Source organism: Oncorhynchus nerka, linkage group LG27, assembly GCF_034236695.1.
Source record: "Oncorhynchus nerka isolate Pitt River linkage group LG27, Oner_Uvic_2.0, whole genome shotgun sequence".
NCBI lineage: Eukaryota > Metazoa > Chordata > Actinopteri > Salmoniformes > Salmonidae > Oncorhynchus > Oncorhynchus nerka.
The window spans coordinates 109,276,967-109,296,925 of record NC_088422.1 but is presented as its reverse complement, the minus strand read 5'-3'; the positions used below and the strand labels follow the sequence as shown (position 1 = coordinate 109,296,925).

Here is a 19,959-nt window from a genome sequence, read left to right as displayed (position 1 = left end):
TTTTACACCTTACTATGGTGCATTATGGCTGGTGTTACTGTGGTCTGATTTAATTTATTTGATTTGATATTTTCTCCTCGTGACCATTTCTTGATCTTAGTCAGTCTTGATTGCACATGGTTTTACTATACTATTAAATGGAGTCAGATAGTCAGGTTAATTAAATGGAGTCAGGTAGTCAGGTTAATTAAATGGAGTCAGATAGTCAGGTTTATTAAATGGAGTCAGATTAAATTAATAGTCAGGTGGAGTCAGATAGTCAGGTTTATTAAATGGAGTCAGGTTATAAATGTCAGATAGTTTAATTAAATGGAGTCAGGTTAATTAAATGGAGTCAGATAGTCAGGTTAATTAAATGGAGTCAGATAGTCAGGTTTATTAAATGGAGTCAGATAGTCAGGTTTATTAAATGGAGTCAGAGTCAGTTAATTAAATGGAGTCAGGTAATTAAATGGAGTCAGATAGTCAGGTTAATTAAATGGAGTCAGATTAGTCAGGTTAATTAAATGGAGTCAGATAGTCAGGTTAATTAAATGGAGTCAGATAGTCAGGTTAATTAAATGGAGTCAGATAGTGGAGTCAGGTTAATTAAATGGAGTCAGATAGTCAGGTTAATTAAATGGAGTCAGATAGTCAGGTTTATTAAATGGAGTCAGATAGTCAGGTTAATTAAATGGAGTCAGATAGTCAGGTTAATTAAATGGAGTCAGTCAGGTTATTAAATGTCAGGTTAATTAAATGGAGTCAGATAGTCAGGTTAATTAAATGTAGTCAGGTTTATTAACTGGAGTCAGATAGTCAGGTTAATTAAATGGAGTCAGATAGTCAGGTTAATTAAATGGAGTCAGATAGTCAGGTTAATTAAATGGAGTCAGATAGTCAGGTTTATTAAATGGAGTCAGGTTTATTAAATGGAGTCAGATAGTCAGGTTTATTAAATGGAGTCAGATAGTCAGGTTAATTAAATGGAGTCAGATAGTCAGGTTAATTAAATGTAGTCAGGTTTATTAAATGGAGTCAGGTTTATTAACTGGAGTCAGATAGTCAGGTTAATTAAATGGAGTCAGATAGTCAGGTTAATTAAATGGAGTCAGATAGTCAGGTTAATTAAATGGAGTCAGGTTTATTAAATGGAGTCAGATAGTCAGGTTAATTAAATGGAGTCAGATAGTTTTATTAAATGGAGTCAGATAGTCAGGTTAATTAAATGGAGTCAGGTTAATTAAATGGAGTCAGATAGTCATTAAAATGGAGTCAGGTTTATTAAATGGAGTCAGATAGTCAGGTTAATTAAATGGAGTCAGATAGTCAGGTTAATTAAATGGAGTCAGGTTAATTAAATGGAGTCAGATAAATGTCAGGTTTATTAAATGGAGTCAGATAGTCAGGTTAATTAAATGGAGTCAGGTTTAATTAAATGATAGTCAGGTTAATTAAATGGAGTCAGATAGTCAGGTTTATTAAATGGAGTCAGATAGTCAGGTTAATTAAATGGATAGTCAGGTTAATTAAATGGAGTCAGATAGTCAGGTTAATTAAATGGAGTCAGGTTAATTAAATGGAGTCAGATAGTCAGGTTAATTAAATGGAGTCAGATAGTCAGGTTAATTAAATGGAGTCAGATAGTCAGGTTTATTAAATGGAGTCAGATAGTCAGGTTAATTAAATGGAGTCAGGTTAATTAAATGTCAGGTTTATTAAATGGAGTCAGATAGTTAATTAAATGGAGTCAGATAGTCAGGTTTATTAAATGGAGTCAGATAGTCAGGTTAATTAAATGGAGTCAGGTTAATTAAATGGAGTCAGATAGTCAGGTTAATTAAATGGAGTCAGATAGTCAGGTTTATTAAATGGAGTCAGATAGTCAGGTTAATTAAATGGAGTCAGGTTAATTAACTGGAGTCAGATAGTCAGGTTAATTAAATGGAGTCAGATAGTCAGGTTAATTAAATGGAGTCAGATAGTCAGGTTATTAAATGGAGTCAGATAGTCAGGTAATTAAATGGAGTCAGATAGTCAGGTTAATTAAATGGAGTCAGATTAATTAAATGGAGTCAGATTTATTAAATGGAGTCAGATAGTCAGGTTAATTAAATGGAGTCAGATAGTCAGGTTAATTAAATTTATTAAATGGAGTCAGATTTTAATTAAATGGTTAGTCATTAAATGTCAGGTTAATTAAATGAGTCAGATAGTCAGGTTAATTAAATGAGTAGTCAAGTCACTGGTTAATTAAATGACACCTGAAAGTCAGGTTTATTAAATGGAGTCAGATTAAAATGGAGTCAGATAGTCAGGTTACACCTGAAAGGTTAATTAAATGGAGTCAGATAGTCAGGTTAATTAAATGGAGTCAGATAGTCAGGTTAATTAAATGGAGTCAGATTAAATGACAGGTTAATTAAATGGAGTCAGGTTAATTAAATTTATTAAATGGAGTCAGATAGTCAGTCATTAATTAAATGAGTCACCTGAAAGTCAGGTTAATTAAATGAGTCAGATAGTCAGGTTAATTAAATGGAGTCAGGTTAATTAAATGAGTCAGATAAAGTACAGGTTAATTAAATGGAGTCAGATAGTCAGGTTAATTAAATGGAGTCAGGTGTTTTTGGTGAACTCTACTGGAGTAACTTTATTTTTATTTTGGAATAGTTCAGGTTTATTTTACCCTGACATTCCTAAAGAAAATAATGGTTACTTTTACTCAGGTTATTTTTCCCTGACACCTGAAAGTACTGGTTACATTTACCCTGACACCTGAAAGTACTGGTTACATTTTCCCTGACACCTGAAAGTACTGGTTACATTTTCCTGACACCTGAAAGTACTGGTTACATTTCCCTGACACCTCAAAAGTACTGGTTACATTTTCCCTGACACCTGAAAGTACTGGTTACATTTTCCCTGACACCTGAAAGTACTGGTTACATTTTCCCTGACACCTGAAAGTACTGGTTACATTTTCCCTGACACCTGAAAGTACTGGTTACATTTTCCCTGACACCTGAAAGTACTGGTTACATTTACCCTGACACCTGAAAGTACTGGTTACATTTACCCTGACACCTGAAAGTACTGGTTACATTTTCCTGACACCTGAAAGTACTGGTTACATTTTCCCTGACACCTGAAAGTACTGGTTACATTTACCCTGACACCTGAAAAATGTACTGGTTACATTTACCCTGACACCTGAAAGTACTGGTTACATTTACCCTGACACCTGAAAGTACTGGTTACATTTACCCTGACACCTGAAAGTACTGGTTACATTTATTAAATGACCCTGACACCTGAAAGTACTGGTTACATTTACCCTGACACCTGAAAGTACTGGTTACATTTTCCCTGACACCTGAAAGTACTGGTTACATTTTCTCGGTTAATTAAATGCCCTGCCTTCTAAGACTTGCAAATCGCTTTTTGAGCCCCTGTACCAGCTGTCTCCTGCCGGGGCTTGGGTGTCCCCTCCATGGCTGTGGATGGCCCTCCAGCTACCTCTCCCTGGCCTAGTCAGTCAACTGCCTGGACCACAGCGGCCCCCTCCACTGAGCCGTGCTCTCTGGATCAGAGCTCTGTCCCTCTGGTTGTTGTGTCCTGCACACAGCCTGGACCACCCCTCTCTGGATCAGAGCTCTGTCCTTTTGGTTGTTGTGTCCTGCACACAGCCTGGACCACCCCTCTCTGGATCAGAGCTCTGTCCTTTTGTCTGTTGTGTCCTGCACACAGCCTGAACCACCCCTCTCTGGATCAGAGCTCTGTCCTTTTGTCTGTTGTGTCCTGCACACAGCCTGGACCACCCCTCTTTGGATCAGAGCTCTGTCCTTTTGTCTGTTGTGTCCTGCACACAGCCTGGACCACCCCTCTCTGGATCAGAGCTCTGTCCTTTTGTCTGTTGTGTCATACACACAGCCTGAACCACCACTCTCTGGATCAGAGAGTCACCTGGGGCTGACACTGTCATGGATCATGTGGGTCAAAGTTCAGGATATCACCACGTTTATCCCTCTATAACTGGCTACGAGACTATTGGACATTACAGCAGACGTTTATCCCTCTATAACTGGCTACGAGACTATTGGACATTTCAGCAGACGTTTATCCCTCTATAACTGGCTACCGGACTATTGGACATTTCAGCAGACGTTTATCCCTCTATAACTGGCTACCAGACTATTGGACATTACAGCAGACGTTTATCCCTCTATAACTGGCTACGAGACTATTGGACATTTCAGCAGACGTTTATCCCTCTATAACTGGCTACGAGACTATTGGACATTTCAGCAGACGTTTATCCCTCTATAACTGGCTCACGAGACTATTGGACATTTCAGCAGACGTTTATCCCTCTATAACTGGCTACGAGACTATTGGACATTTCAGCAGACGTTTATCCCTCTATAACTGGCTACGAGACTATTGGACATTACAGCAGACGTTTATCCCTCTATAACTGGCTACCAGACTATTGGACATTACAGCAGACGTTTATCCCTCTATAACTGGCTACCAGACTATTGGACATTTCAGCAGACGTTTATCCCTCTATAACTGGCTACCAGACTATTGGACATTTCAGCAGACGTTTATCCCTCTATAACTGGCTACCAGACTATTGGACATTACAGCAGACGTTTATCCCTCTATAGGCTACGAGACTATTGGACATTTCAGCAGACGTTTATCCCTCTATAACTGGCTACGAGACTATTGGACATTTCAGCAGACGTTTATCCCTCTATAACTGGCTATGAGACTATTGGACATTTCAGCAGACGTTTATCCCTCTATAACTGGCTACGAGACTATTGGACATTACAGCAGACGTTTATCCCTCTATAGCCGGCTACGAGACTATTGGACATTTCAGCAGACGTTTATCCCTCTATAACTGGCTACGAGACTATTGGACATTTCAGCAGACGTTTATCCCTCTATAACTGGCTACGAGACTATTGGACATTTCAGCAGATGTTTATCCCTCTATAACTGGCTACCAGACTATTGGACATTTCAGCAGACGTTTATCCCTCTATAGGCTACGAGACTATTGGACATTTCAGCAGACGTTTATCCCTCTATAACTGGCTACGAGACTATTGGACATTTCAGCAGACGTTTATCCCTCTATAACTGGCTACGAGACTATTGGACATTTCAGCAGACGTTTATCCCTCTATAACTGGCTACCAGACTATTGGACATTACAGCAGACGTTTATCCCTCTATAACTGGCTACGAGACTATTGGACATTTCAGCAGACGTTTATCCCTCTATAGGCTACGAGACTATTGGACATTTCAGCAGACGTTTATCCCTCTATAGGTTACGAGACTATTGGACATTACAGCAGACGTTTATCCCTCTATAACTGGCTACGAGACTATTGGACATTACAGCAGACGTTTATCCCTCTATAGGCTACGAGACTATTGGACATTACAGCAGACGTTTATCCCTCTATAACTGGCTACCAGACTATTGGACATTTCAGCAGACGTTTATCCCTCTATAACTGGCTACGAGACTATTGGACATTTCAGCAGACGTTTAACCCTCTATAACTGGCTAGGAGACTATTGGACATTACAGCAGACGTTTATCCCTCTATAACTGGCTAGGAGACTATTGGACATTTCAGCAGACGTTTATCCCTCTATAGGCTACGAGACTATTGGACATTTCAGCAGACGTTTATCCCTCTATAACTGGCTACCAGACTATTGGACATTACAGCAGACGTTTATCCCTCTATAACTGGCTACGAGACTATTGGACATTTCAGCAGACGTTTATCCCTCTATAACTGGCTACCAGACTATTGGACATTACAGCAGACGTTTATCCCTCTATAACTGGCTACGAGACTATTGGACATTTCAGCAGACGTTTATCCCTCTATAACTGGCTATGAGACTATTGGACATTTCAGCAGACGTTTATCCCTCTATAACTGGCTACCAGACTATTGGACATTACAGCAGACGTTTATCCCTCTACGAGACTATTGGACATTTCAGCAGACGTTTATCCCTCTATAACCGTCTACCAGACTATTGGACATTTCAGCAGACGTTTATCCCTCTATAACTGGCTACGAGACTATTGGACATTTCAGCAGACGTTTATCCCTCTATAACTGGCTACGAGACTATTGGACATTTCAGCAGACGTTTATCCCTCTATAACTGGCTACGAGACTATTGGACATTTCAGCAGACGTTTATCCCTCTATAACCGGCTACGAGACTATTGCAGCTCTGTGGGTGTGACATTTACTGACAATTTAAATTCCTTCTGGAAACAAAGCTTATTTTATATACGGAGGATGGGATACACCCAAATCATTTGGCTTCCTGGATCCTTTCACAGCATTATTAGGCCGCGTTGAGACACGACTGATCAATGACCCAAGCCCAGCTCCGTTAATCCCCACCATTGTGTCGCCGAGTCATCATAATTATTCAGCAAATGTACATTATCCCAGAGGCGTTAGAAGACACAATGTAAGTAACCTAATTTCTGTCCCTCTTACCTCCATGAATGCCTCTGCTGATCCTACAGCTGTTTTATACAGTAATCATATGCCTATGAACCAGAGTTATGCTGCTAGCACTGAGGTGGTGTGCCCTAGCAGGAAGTCCACTGTTAACACTGAGGAGGTGTGCCCTAGCAGGAAGTCCACTGTTAACACTGAGGTGGTGTGCCCTAGCAGGAAGTCCACTGTTAACACTGAGGAGGTGTGCCCTAGCAGGAAGTCCACTGTTAACACTGAGGTGGTGTGCCCTAACTGGCTGGAGACATTGGACAGCAGGAAGTCCACTGTTAACACTGAGGAGGTGTGCCCTAGCAGGAAGTCCACTGTTAACACTGAGGAGGTGTGCCCTTTCAGCAGGAAGTCCACTGTTAACACTGAGGAGGTGTGCCCTAGCAGGAAGTCCACTGTTAACACTGAGGAGGTGTGCCCTAGCAGGAAGTCCACTGTTAACACTGAGGTGGTGTGCCCTAGCAGGAAGTCCACTGTTAACACTGAGGAGGTGTGCCCTAGCAGGAAGTCCACTGTTAACACTGAGGAGGTGTGCCCTAGCAGGAAGTCCAACTGTGTGCAGCTCACCCTGCAGAATACAAATAACCTGAGCATGTCTACCTCTGTGTGCTTCCCAGTAAAGCAAGACCACTGTTAACAAGCTGATCCCAGAAAGGAGGATGCTTGCTTGTAACAGATGACATTCATAATCCACTGTCACTGTAACTGACATAGATGCCTTTGGAAGTCCACAGTGAGGAGGTGTGCATGGTTAACACTGAGGTGGTGTAACATCTACAGAAAGACCAAATGCCAATGGTGGAGGTGTTGCTGTTTATATTCTGAACCACATTCCTGTTAATACTGAGGAGGATGCTCAGAGGAAGTCCACTGTTGAACAATATGGCTACAGGTTCATCTGCCTCACCTAAAGCCCATTCTGTTGGGAAGCTGAGGAGACCAGCCAGTATCTGGAAGTAACTGTTAAATACTGTTGAGGTAATATGGCTAGCAGGTTCATCTGCCTCACCTAAAGCCCATTCTGCCCTAGCAGGAAGACCACTGTCAGCTATCCTGCACTAATGTTAAATACCTGAGCAATTTCTACAGGTTCATCTTCCCAGTAAAGCCCATTAAACAAGGAAGCATCCCAGAAAGTCAGTATCTGGCTAATGTTAAATACTGATGACATTCATATCTGACTATCTCTGTAACTGACATAGATAAACCTTTGATACAGTGGTAGCTACATGGTTATAACATCTACAGAAAAGACAGAAATGCCAATGGTGGAGGTGTTGCTGTTTATATTCTGAACCACATTCCTGTAAAGCTAGCTAGAGGACAGTTAGTATCTGGGTAATGTTAAATATTGTTGAGGTAATATGGCTACAGGTTCATCTGCCTCACCTAAAGCCCATTCTGGTGGGAAGCTGCTATAGACCAGTCAGTATCTGGGTAATGTTAAATACTGTTGAGGTAATTTGGCTACAGGTTCATCTGCCTCACCTAAAGCCCATTCTGGTGGGAAGCTGCTATAGACAGTCAGTATCTGGATAATGTTAAATACTGTTGAAGTAATATGGCTACAGGTTCATCTGCCTCACCTAAAGCCCATTCTGGTGGGAAGCTGCTATAGACCACCAAGTGCTAACAGTCAGTATCTGAATAATGTTAAATACTGTTGAGGTAATTTGGCTACAGGTTCATCTGCCTCACCTAAAGCCCATTCTGGTGGGAAGCTGCTATAGGCCACCAAGTGATAACAGTCAGTATGCTTGATAGTGTATGTGATCTCAACAGAGAGGTATACTTTCTGGGTGATGTTAAATATTGACTGGCTCTCATCAGACTGCCTACTTAAGAGAGAGCTTCAAACTGTAACCAGTGCCTGTAACCTGGTTCAGGTTATCAATCAACCTACCAGGGTATTTACAAACAGCACAGGAATGAAATCATGGAACTCTATTCCACAGTACTACATAGAGCCATGACTACATGGAACTCTATTCCACAGTACTACACAGAGCCATGACTACATGGAACTCTATTCCACAGTACTACACAGAGCCATGACTACATGGAACTCTATTCCACAGTACTACACAGAGCCATGACTACATGGAACTCTATTCCACAGTACTACATAGAGCCATGACTACATGGAACTCTATTCCACAGTACTACACAGAGCCATGACTACATGGAACTCTATTCCACAGTACTACACAGAGCCATGACTACATGGAACTCTATTCCACAGTACTACACAGAGCCATGACTACATGGAACTCTATTCCACAGTACTACACAGAGCCATGACTACATGGAACTCTATTCCACAGTACTACATAGAGCCATGACTACATGGAACTCTATTCCACAGTACTACACAGAGCCATGACTACATGGAACTCTATTCCACAGTACTACATAGAGCCATGACTACATGGAACTCTATTCCACAGTACTACACAGAGCCATGACTACATGGAACTCTATTCCACAGTACTACACAGAGCCATGACTACATGGAACTCTATTCCACAGTACTACATAGAGCCATGACTACATGGAACTCTATTCCACAGTACTACACAGAGCCATGACTACATGGAACTCTATTCCACAGTACTACACAGAGCCATGATTACATGGAACTCTATTCCACAGTACTACACAGAGCCATGACTACATGGAACTCTATTCCACAGTACTACATAGAGCCATGACTACATGGAACTCTATTCCACAGTACTACATAGAGCCATGACTACATGGAACTCTATTCCACAGTACTACATAGAGCCATGACTACATGGAACTCTATTCCACAGTACTACACAGAGCCATGACTACATGGAACTCTATTCCACAGTACTACACAGAGCCATGACTACATGGAACTCTATTCCACAGTACTACATAGAGCCATGACTACATGGAACTCTATTCCACAGTACTACACAGAGCCATGACTACATGGAACTCTATTCCACAGTACTACATAGAGCCATGACTACATGGAACTCTATTCCACAGTACTACACAGAGCCATGACTACATGGAACTCTATTCCACAGTACTACACAGAGCCATGACTACATGGAACTCTATTCCACAGTACTACACAGAGCCATGACTACATGGAACTCTATTCCACAGTACTACATAGAGCCATGACTACATGGAACTCTATTCCACAGTACTACACAGAGCCATGACTACATGGAACTCTATTCCACAGTACTACACAGAGCCATGACTACATGGAACTCTATTCCACAGTACTACACAGAGCCATGACTACATGGAACTCTATTCCACAGTACTACACAGAGCCATGACTACATGGAACTCTATTCCACAGTACTACACAGAGCCATGACTACATGGAACTCTATTCCACAGTACTACACAGAGCCATGACTACATGGAACTCTATTCCACAGTACTACACAGAGCCATGACTACATGGAACTCTATTCCACAGTACTACACAGAGCCATGACTACATGGAACTCTATTCCACAGTACTACACAGAGCCATGACTACATGGAACTCTATTCCACAGTACTACATAGAGCCATGACTACATGGAACTCTATTCCACATCAAGTAACTGATGCAGCAGTGAAATTTGATTTAAAAAAGCAGATTAATTTAAAAAGAGCCATGACAGCATGGAACTTGTTCCACAGTACACAAACAGAGCCATGACTACACAACTCTATTCCACAGTACACACAGAGCCAAACACATGAACGATAACATACCACTATACATACACATGGATTTAGTACTGTAGATATGTGGTAGTGGTGGAGAAGGGGCCTGAGGGCACACAGTGTGTTAGATATGTACTAATGGTGGAGAGGGGCCTGAGGGGAACACATGTGATGTGTGGTACTCTATTCACAGTGTGTTGTAGATACCACAGTGTGTTGAGCCATGACTACATGGAACTCTGATTCCACAGTACTACATATGTGGTAGTGGTGGAGAAGGGGCCTGGAACACAGTGTGTTGTAGATATGTGGTATGGTGGAGTAGGGGCCTGAGGGCACACAGTGTGTTGTAGATATGTTGTACTGGTGGATGAGGGCAGCAGTGAAATTTGATTTAAAAAAGGGGCCTGAGGGCATTAATATTAAAAACACCTGATGGAACAGCAGTGTGTTGTAGATATGTGGTACAAACCTGAGGGCACACAGTGTGTTGTAGATATGTGGTAGTGGTGGACAGGGGCCTGAGGGCACACAGTGTGTTGTAGATATGTGGTAGTGGTGGAGTACAAAAACACAGGAACGTAGATATGTGGTAGTGGTACATACACATGGTTTAGTACTGTAGATATGTGGTAGTGGTGGAGAGGGGCCTGAGGGCACACAGTGTGTTGTAGATATGTGGTAGTGGTGGTGGGGCACACAGTGTGTTGTAGATATGTGGTAGTGGTGGAGGGGGCCTGAGGGCACACAGTGTGTTGTAGATATGTGGTAGTGGTGGAGTAGGGGCCACACAGTGTGTTGGATATGGAGTGGTGGAGTAGGGGCCTGAGGGCACACAGTGTGTTGTAGATATGTGGTAGTGGTGGAGTAGGGGCCTGAGGGCACACAGTGTGTTGTAGATATGTGGTAGTGGTGGAGTATGGGGCACACAGTGTGTTGTAGATATGTGGTAGTGGTGGAGTAGGGGCCTGAGGGCACACAGTGTGTTGTAGATATGTGGTAGTGGTGGAGTAGGGGCCTGAGGGCACACAGTGTGTTGTAGATATGTGGTAGTGGTGGAGTAGGGGCCTGAGGGCACACAGTGTGTTATGTAGATATGTGTTGTAGATGTGGTGGAGAAGGGGCCTGAGGGCACACAGTGTGTTGTAGATATGTTGTAATGGTGGAGAAGGGGCCTGAGGGCACACAGTGTGTTGTAGATATGTGGTAGGGTATGAGGGCACACAGTGTGTTGTAGTGTGGTAGTGGTGGAGTAGGGGCCTGAGGGCACACAGTGTGTTGTAGATATGTGGTAGTGGTGGAGTAGGGGCCTGAGGGCACACAGTGTGTTGTAGATATGTGGTAGTGGTGGAGTAGGGGCCTGAGGGCACACAGTGTGTTGTGAAATCTGTGAATGTATTGTAATGTTTTAAAATGGTATGAACTGACTTAATTTAGCTGGACCCCAGGAAGAGTAGCTGCTGCCTTGGCAGGAACTAATGGGGATCCATAATAAACCCCAGGAAGAGTAGCTGCTGCCTTGACAGGAACTAATGGGGATCCATAATAAACCCCAGGAAGACTGGCTGCTGCCTTGGCAGGAACTAATGGGGAACCATAATAAACCCCAGGAAGAGTAGCTGCTGCCTTGGCAGGAACTAATGGGGGTCCATAATAAACCCCAGGAAGAGTAGCTGCTGCCTTGACAGGAACTAATGGGGATCCATAATAAACCCCAGGAAGAGTAGCTGCTGCCTTGGCAGGAACTAATGGGGGTCCATAATAAATACAAACAAATCTCATTATTGTGCTGCGCCTCCTTTAACGGTATGAATCAGGCTGTTTGAGAAGGTTTGAATCATGAGCAACCTGCCTACACATAGTTGGAAGTACAATTCACCAACATTGCTACTGTTGTCAAAGCTGTGTGCTGGAAAACCTTGGTAGAGCATGGGTGGAGTAGGCATTGTGGTGCTGGAAAACCTTGGTAGAGCATGGGTGGAGTAGGCATTGGTGCTGGTGCTGGAAACCTTGGTAGAGCATGGGTGGAGTAGGCATTGTGGTGCTGGAAAACCTTGGTAGAGCATGGGTGGAGTAGGCATTGTGGTGCTGGAAAACCTTGGTAGAGCATGGGTGGAGTAGGCATTGTGGTGCTGGAAAACCTTGGTAGAGCATGGGTGGAGTAGGCATTGTGGTGCTGTGAAAACCTTGGTAGAGCATGGGTGGAGTAGGCATTGTGGTGCTGGAAAACCTTGGTAGAGCATGGGTGGAGTAGGCATTGTGGTGCTGGAAAACCTTGGTAGAGCATGGGTGGAGTAGGCATTGTGGTGCTGGAAAACCTTGGTAGAGCATGGGTGGAGTAGGCATTGTGGTGCTGGAAAACCTTGGTAGAGCATGGGTGGAGTAGGCATTGTGGTGCTGGAAAACCTTGGTAGAGCATGGGTGGAGTAGGCATTGTGGTGCTGGAAAACCTTGGTAGAGCATGGGTGGAGTAGGCATTGTGGTGCTGGAAAACCTTGGTAGAGCATGGGTGGAGTAGGCATTGTGGTGCTGGAAAACCTTGGTAGAGCATGGGTGAGTAGGCATTGTGGTGCTGGAAAACCTGGAGTAGGCATTGTGGTGCTGGAAAACCTTGGTAGAGCATGGGTGGAGTAGGCATTGTGGTGCTGGAAAACCTTGGTAGAGCATGGGTGGAGTAGGCATTGTGGTGCTGGAAAACCTTGGTAGAGCATGGGTGGAGTAGGCATTGTGGTGCTGGAAAACCTTGGTAGAGCATGGGTGGAGTAGGCATTGTGGTGCTGGAAAACCTTGGTAGAGCATGGGTGGAGTAGGCATTGTGGTGCTGGAAAACCTTGGTAGAGCATGGGTGGAGTAGGCATTGTGGTGCTGGAAAACCTTGGTAGAGCATGGGTGGAGTAGGCATTGTGGTGCTGGAAAACCTTGGTAGAGCATGGGTGGAGTAGGCATTGTGGTGCTGGAAAACCTTGGTAGAGCATGGGTGGAGTAGGCATTGTGGTGCTGGAAAACCTTGGTAGAGCATGGGTGGAGTAGGCATTGTGGTGCTGGAAAACCTTGGTAGAGCATGGGTGGAGTAGGCATTGTGGTGCTGGAAAACCTTGGTAGAGCATGGGTGGAGTAGGCATTGTGGTGCTGGAAAACCTTGGGTGGAGAGCATGGGTGGGAAAACCTTGTAGGGGTGGAGTAGGCATTGTGGTGCTGGAAAACCTTGGTAGAGCATGGGTGGAGTAGGCATTGTGGTGCTGGAAAACCTTGGTAGAGCATGGGTGGAGTAGGCATTGTGGTGCTGGAAAACCTTGGTAGAGCATGGGTGGAGTAGGCATTGTGGTGCTGGAAAACCTTGGTAGAGCATGGGTGGAGTAGGCATTGTGGTGCTGGAAACCTTGGTAGAGCATGGGTGGAGTAGGCATTGTGGTGCTGGAAAACCTTGGTAGAGCATGGGTGGAGTAGGCATTGTGGTGCTGGAAAACCTTGGTAGAGCATGGGTGGAGTAGGCATTGTGGTGCTGGAAAACCTTGGTAGAGCATGGGTGGAGTAGGCATTGTGGTGCTGGAAAACCTTGGTAGAGCATGGGTGGAGTAGGCATTGTGGTGCTGGAAAACCTTGGTAGAGCATGGGTGGAGTAGGCATTGTGGTGCTGGAAAACCTTGGTAGAGCATGGGTGGAGTAGGCATTGTGGTGCTGGAAAACCTTGGTAGAGCATGGGTGGAGTAGGCATTGTGGTGCTGGAAAACCTTGGTAGAGCATGGGTGGAGTAGGCATTGTGGTGCTGGAAAACCTTGGTAGAGCATGGGTGGAGTAGGCATTGTGGTGCTGGAAAACCTTGGTAGAGCATGGGTGGAGTAGGCATTGTGGTGCTGGAAAACCTTGGTAGAGCATGGGTGGAGTAGGCATTGTGGTGCTGGAAAACCTTGGTAGAGCATGGGTGGAGTAGGCATTGTGGTGCTGGAAAACCTTGGTAGAGCATGGGTGGAGTAGGCATTGTGGTGCTGGAAAACCTTGGTAGAGCATGGGTGGAGTAGGCATTGTGGTGCTGGAAAACCTTGGTAGAGCATGGGTGGAGTAGGCATTGTGGTGCTGGAAAACCTTGGTAGAGCATGGGTGGAGTAGGCATTGTGGTGCTGGAAAACCTTGGTAGAGCATGGGTGGAGTAGGCATTGTGGTGCTGGAAAACCTTGGTAGAGCATGGGTGGAGTAGGCATTGTGGTGCTGGAAAACCTTGGTAGAGCATGGGTGGAGTAGGCATTGTGGTGCTGGAAAACCTTGGCAGAGCATGGGTGGAGTAGGCATTGTGGTGCTGGAAAACCTTGGTAGAGCATGGGTGGAGTAGGCATTGTGGTGCTGGAAAACCTTGGTAGAGCATGGGTGGAAAACCTTGTAGGCATTGTGGTGCTGGAAAACCTTGGTAGAGCATGGGTGGAGTAGGCATTGTGGTGCTGGAAAACCTTGGTAGAGCATGGGTGGAGTAGGCATTGTGGTGCTGGAAAACCTTGGTAGAGCATGGGTGGAGTAGGCATTGTGGTGCTGGAAAACCTTGGTAGAGCATGGGTGGAGTAGGCATTGTGGTGCTGGAAAACCTTGGTAGAGCATGGGTGGAGTAGGCATTGTGGTGCTGGAAAACCTTGGTAGAGCATGGGTGGAGTAGGCATTGTGGTGCTGGAAAACCTTGGTAGAGCATGGGTGGAGTAGGCATTGTGGTGCTGGAAAACCTTGGTAGAGCATGGGTGGAGTAGGCATTGTGGTGCTGGAAAACCTTGGAGCAGAGCATGGGTGGGAGTAGGCATTGTGGTGCTGGAAAACCTTGGTAGAGCATGGGTGGAGTAGGCATTGTGGTGCTGGAAAACCTTGGTAGAGCATGGGTGGAGTAGGCATTGTGGTGCTGGAAAACCTTGGTAGAGCATGGGTGGAGTAGGCATTGTGGTGCTGGAAAACCTTGGTAGAGCATGGGTGGAGTAGGCATTGTGGTGCTGGAAAACCTTGGTAGAGCATGGGTGGAGTAGGCATTGTGGTGCTGGAAAACCTTGGTAGAGCATGGGTGGAGTAGGCATTGTGGTGCTGGAAAACCTTGGTAGAGCATGGGTGGAGTAGGCATTGTGGTGCTGGAAAACCTTGGTAGGCATGGGTGGAGTAGGCAGCATGGGGGTGGAGTAGGCATTGTGGTGCTGGAAAACCTTGGTAGAGCATGGGTGGAGTAGGCATTGTGGTGCTGGAAAACCTTGGTAGAGCATGGGTGGAGTAGGCATTGTGGTGCTGGAAAACCTTGGTAGAGCATGGGTGGAGTAGGCATTGTGGTGCTGGAAAACCTTGGTAGAGCATGGGTGGAGTAGGCATTGTGGTGCTGGAAAACCTTGGTAGAGCATGGGTGGAGTAGGCATTGTGGTGCTGGAAAACCTTGGTAGAGCATGGGTGGAAAACCTTGTAGGCATTGTGGTGCTGGAAAACCTTGGTAGAGCATGGGTGGAGTAGGCATTGTGGTGCTGGAAAACCTTGGTAGAGCATGGGTGGAGTAGGCATTGTGGTGCTGGAAAACCTTGGTAGAGCATGGGTGGAGTAGGCATTGTGGTGCTGGAAAACCTTGGTAGAGCATGGGTGGAGTAGGCATTGTGGTGCTGGAAAACCTTGGTAGAGCATGGGTGGAGTAGGCATTGTGGTGCTGGAAAACCTTGGTAGAGCATGGGTGGAGTAGGCATTGTGGTGCTGGAAAACCTTGGTAGAGCATGGGTGGAGTAGGCATTGTGGTGCTGGAAAACCTTGGTAGAGCATGGGTGGAGTAGGCATTGTGGTGCTGGAAAACCTTGGTAGAGCATGGGTGGAGTAGGCATTGTGGTGCTGGAAAACCTTGGTAGAGCATGGGTGGACTTGCTTGTGAATTTGCTTTTCTTTTTCAGCTTCAGACCAGTGCCCACTTCTCAATTAAAGCATAGTTGTTTTTATATATAGTATACATGTGGTATGAGAGCATTAACATATCACTATGGTGCTGTCGCTATTCAATCCATCCATTATATATCTATTATACATGTAGTATGGAAATATTAATGCACAGCAGCAGATGCATTATCAGGAATTAACCACATGCTTCTTATCCTGGTCCCAGATCTGTTTAAATAACCACATGCTTCTTAGCCTGGTCCCAGGTCTGTTTAAATAACCACATGCGTCTTAGCCTGGTCCCAGGTCTGTTGAATTAACCACATGCTTCTTAGCCTGGTCCCAGGTCTGTTGAATTAACCACATGCTTCTTATCCTGGTCCCAGATCTGTTGAATTAACCACATGCTTCTTAGTCTGGTCCCAGGTCTGTTGAATTAACCACATGCTTCTTAGCCTGGTCCCAGATCTGTTGAATTAACCACATGCTTAACCACATGCTTCTTAGCCTGGTCCCAGATCTGTTGAATTAACCACATGCTTCTTATCCTGGTCCCAGATCTGTTTAAATAACCACATGCTTCTTAGCCTGGTCCCAGGTCTGTTGAATTAACCACATGCTTCTTAGCCTGGTCCCAGGTCTGTTGAATTAACCACATCCTTCTTAGCCTGGTCCCAGGTCTGTTGAATTAACCACATGCTTCTTAGCCTGGTCCCAGGTCTGTTGAATTAACCACATGCTTCTTAGCCTGGTCCCAGATCTGTTGAATTAACCACATGCTTCTTAGCCTGGTCCCAGGTCTGTTGAATTAACCACATGCTTCTTAGCCTGGTCCCAGATCTGTTGAATTAACCACATGCTTCTTATCCTGGTCCCAGATCTGTTTAAATAACCACATGCTTCTTAGCCTGGTCCCAGGTCTGTTGAATTAACCACATGCTTATTAGCCTGGTCCCAGGTCTGTTTAAATAACCACATGCTTCTTAGCCTGGTCCCAGGTCTGTTGAATTAACCACATGCTTCTTAGCCTGGTCCCAGGTCTGTTGAATTAACCACATCCTTCTTAGCCTGGTCCCAGGTCTGTTGAATTAACCACATGCTTCTTAGCCTGGTCCCAGGTCTGTTGAATTAACCACATGCTTCTTAGCCTGGTCCCAGATCTGTTGAATTAACCACATGCTTCTTAGCCTGGTCCCAGGTCTGTTGAATTAACCACATGCTTCTTAGCCTGGTCCCAGATCTGTTGAATTAACCACATGCTTCTTATCCTGGTCCCAGATCTGTTTAAATAACCACATGCTTCTTAGCCTGGTCCCAGGTCTGTTGAATTAACCACATGCTTCTTAGCCTGGTCCCAGGTCTGTTTGTGATCATTCCAACTCCATGTCATGTTTGGGAGAATGGAGTGATCGCACAGACAGACTGGTACCCAGGTTACATGGTTCTGGTGTTGTAAAAGGACACAGACAGACTGGTACCCAGGTTACATGGTTCTGGTGTTGTAAAAGGACACAGACAGACTGGTACCCAGGTTATATGGTTCTGGTGTTGTGAAAGGACACAGACAGACTGGTACCCAGGTTACATGGTTCTGGTGTTGTGAAAGGACACAGACAGACTGGTACCCAGGTTACATGGTTCTGGTGTTGTGAAAGGACACAGACAGACTGGTACCCAGGTTACATGGTTCTGGTGTTGTGAAAGGACACAGACAGACTGGTACCCAGGTTACATGGTTCTGGTGTTGTGAAAGGACACAGACAGACTGGTACCCAGGTTACATGGTTCTGGTGTTGTGAAAGGACACAGACAGACTGGTACCCAGGTTACATGGTTCTGGTGTTGTGAAAGGACACAGACAGACTGGTACCCAGGTTACATGGTTCTGGTGTTGTGTAAGACACAAGGACACAGACAGGTCTGTATAAAGCCATGAGGGAAAAAGACATGGTCAAAATGACTTGTTAGACTCAAGGCGATGACGTCCCTTTAGGAGCCATGAGTTTTTAAAAGCTAAACCACTGATGACCTCTGGGTGGGACCGAGCTATAAACAAACAGTCCAATCTATCCCAGCCCAGTAAAGCTCAGTAAAGGTTATCTTACACACACAGCCTGATGTTTGTTTGGTTCAACCAGTGTTCAACGACACTAACCCAATATTTAAAGCAATAAATCCATTAGTTAGTTCTGTACTGGGTGTGTTACAGTATGGTTAGAAACTACATCTGATGTGTATGGAACACTATAGTAGTAGTAGTAATCTGATGTGTATGGAACACTATAGTAGTAGTAGTAGTAATAGTAGTAGTAGTAGTAGTAATCTGATGTGTATGGAACACTATAGTAGTAGTAGTAGTAGTAGTAGTAGTAGTAATCTGATGTATATGGAACACTATAGTAGTAGTAGTAGTAGTAGTAGTAGTAGTAGTAGTAGTAATCTGATGTGTATGGAACACTATAGTAGTAGTAGTAGTAGTAGTAGTAGTAGTAATCTGATGTATATGGAACACTATAGTAGTAGTAGTAGTAGTAGTAGTAGTAGTAATCTGATGTGTATGGAACACTATAGTAGTAGTAGTAGTAGTAGTAGTAATCTGATGTATATGGAACACTATAGTAGTAGTAGTAGTAGTAGTAGTAGTAGTAGTAGTAATCTGATGTGTATGGAACACTATAGTTGTAGTAGTAATCTGATGTGTATGGAACACTATAGTAGTAGTAGTAATCTGATGTGTATGGAACACTATAGTAGTAGTAGTAGTAGTAGTAATCTGATGTATATGGAACACTACAGTAGTAGTAGTAGTAATATGTGTATGGAACACTATAGTAGTAGTAGTAGAAGTACTAGTAGTAGTAGTAGTAGTAATCTGATGTGTATGGAACACTATAGTAGTAGTAGTAATCTGATGTGTATGGAACACTATAGTAGTAGTAGTAGTAGTAGTAGTAGTAGTAGTAGTGATGTGTATGGAACACTATAGTTGTAGTAGTAATCTGATGTGTATGGAACACTATAGTAGTAGTAGTAGTAGTAGTAAGTAGTAATCTGATGTATATGGAACACTACAGTAGTAGTAGTAGTAATCTGATGTGTATGGAACACTATAGTAGTAGTAGTAGTAGTAGTAGTAGTAGTAGTAGTAGTAGTAGTAATCTGATGTGTATGGAACACTATAGTAGTAGTAGTAATCTGATGTGTATGGAACACTATAGTAGTAGTAGTAGTAGTAGTAGTAGTAGTAATCTGATGTGTATGGAACACTATAGTAGTAGTAGTAATCTGATGTGTATGGAACACTATAGTAGTAGTAGTAGTAGTAGTAAATCTGATGTGTATGGAACACTATAGTAGTAGTAGTAATAGTATGGAACACTATAGTAGTAGTAGTAATCTGTGTATGGAACACTATAGTAGTAGTAGTAGTAGTATCTGATGTGTATGGAACACTATAGTAGTAGTAGTAGTAAATCTGATGTGTATGGAACACTATAGTAGTAGTAGTAGTAGTAATCTGATGTGTATGGAACACTATAGTAGTAGTAGTAGTAGTAATCTGATGTGTATGGAACACTATAGTAGTAGTAGTAGTAGTAATCTGTTGTGTATGGAACACTATAGTAGTAGTAGTAGTAGTAATCTGATGTGTATGGAACACTATAGTAGTAGTAGTAGTAGTAATCTGATGTGTATGGAACACTATAGTAGTAGTTGTAGTAGTAGTAATCTGATGTGTATGGAACACTGTAGTAGTAGTAGTAATCTGATGTGTATGGAACACTATAGTAGTAGTAGTAATCTGATGTGTATGGAACACTATAGTAGTAGT

General features: G+C 43.8%; 1 protein-coding gene across 1 annotated transcript in view; it reads left to right on the top strand.

Moving 5' to 3' along the window:
- The window catches only part of LOC135565184 (uncharacterized), a 111,052-nt gene that overhangs the window by 53,163 nt on the left and 37,930 nt on the right, over positions 1-19,959 (top strand). The window lies entirely within an intron of this gene.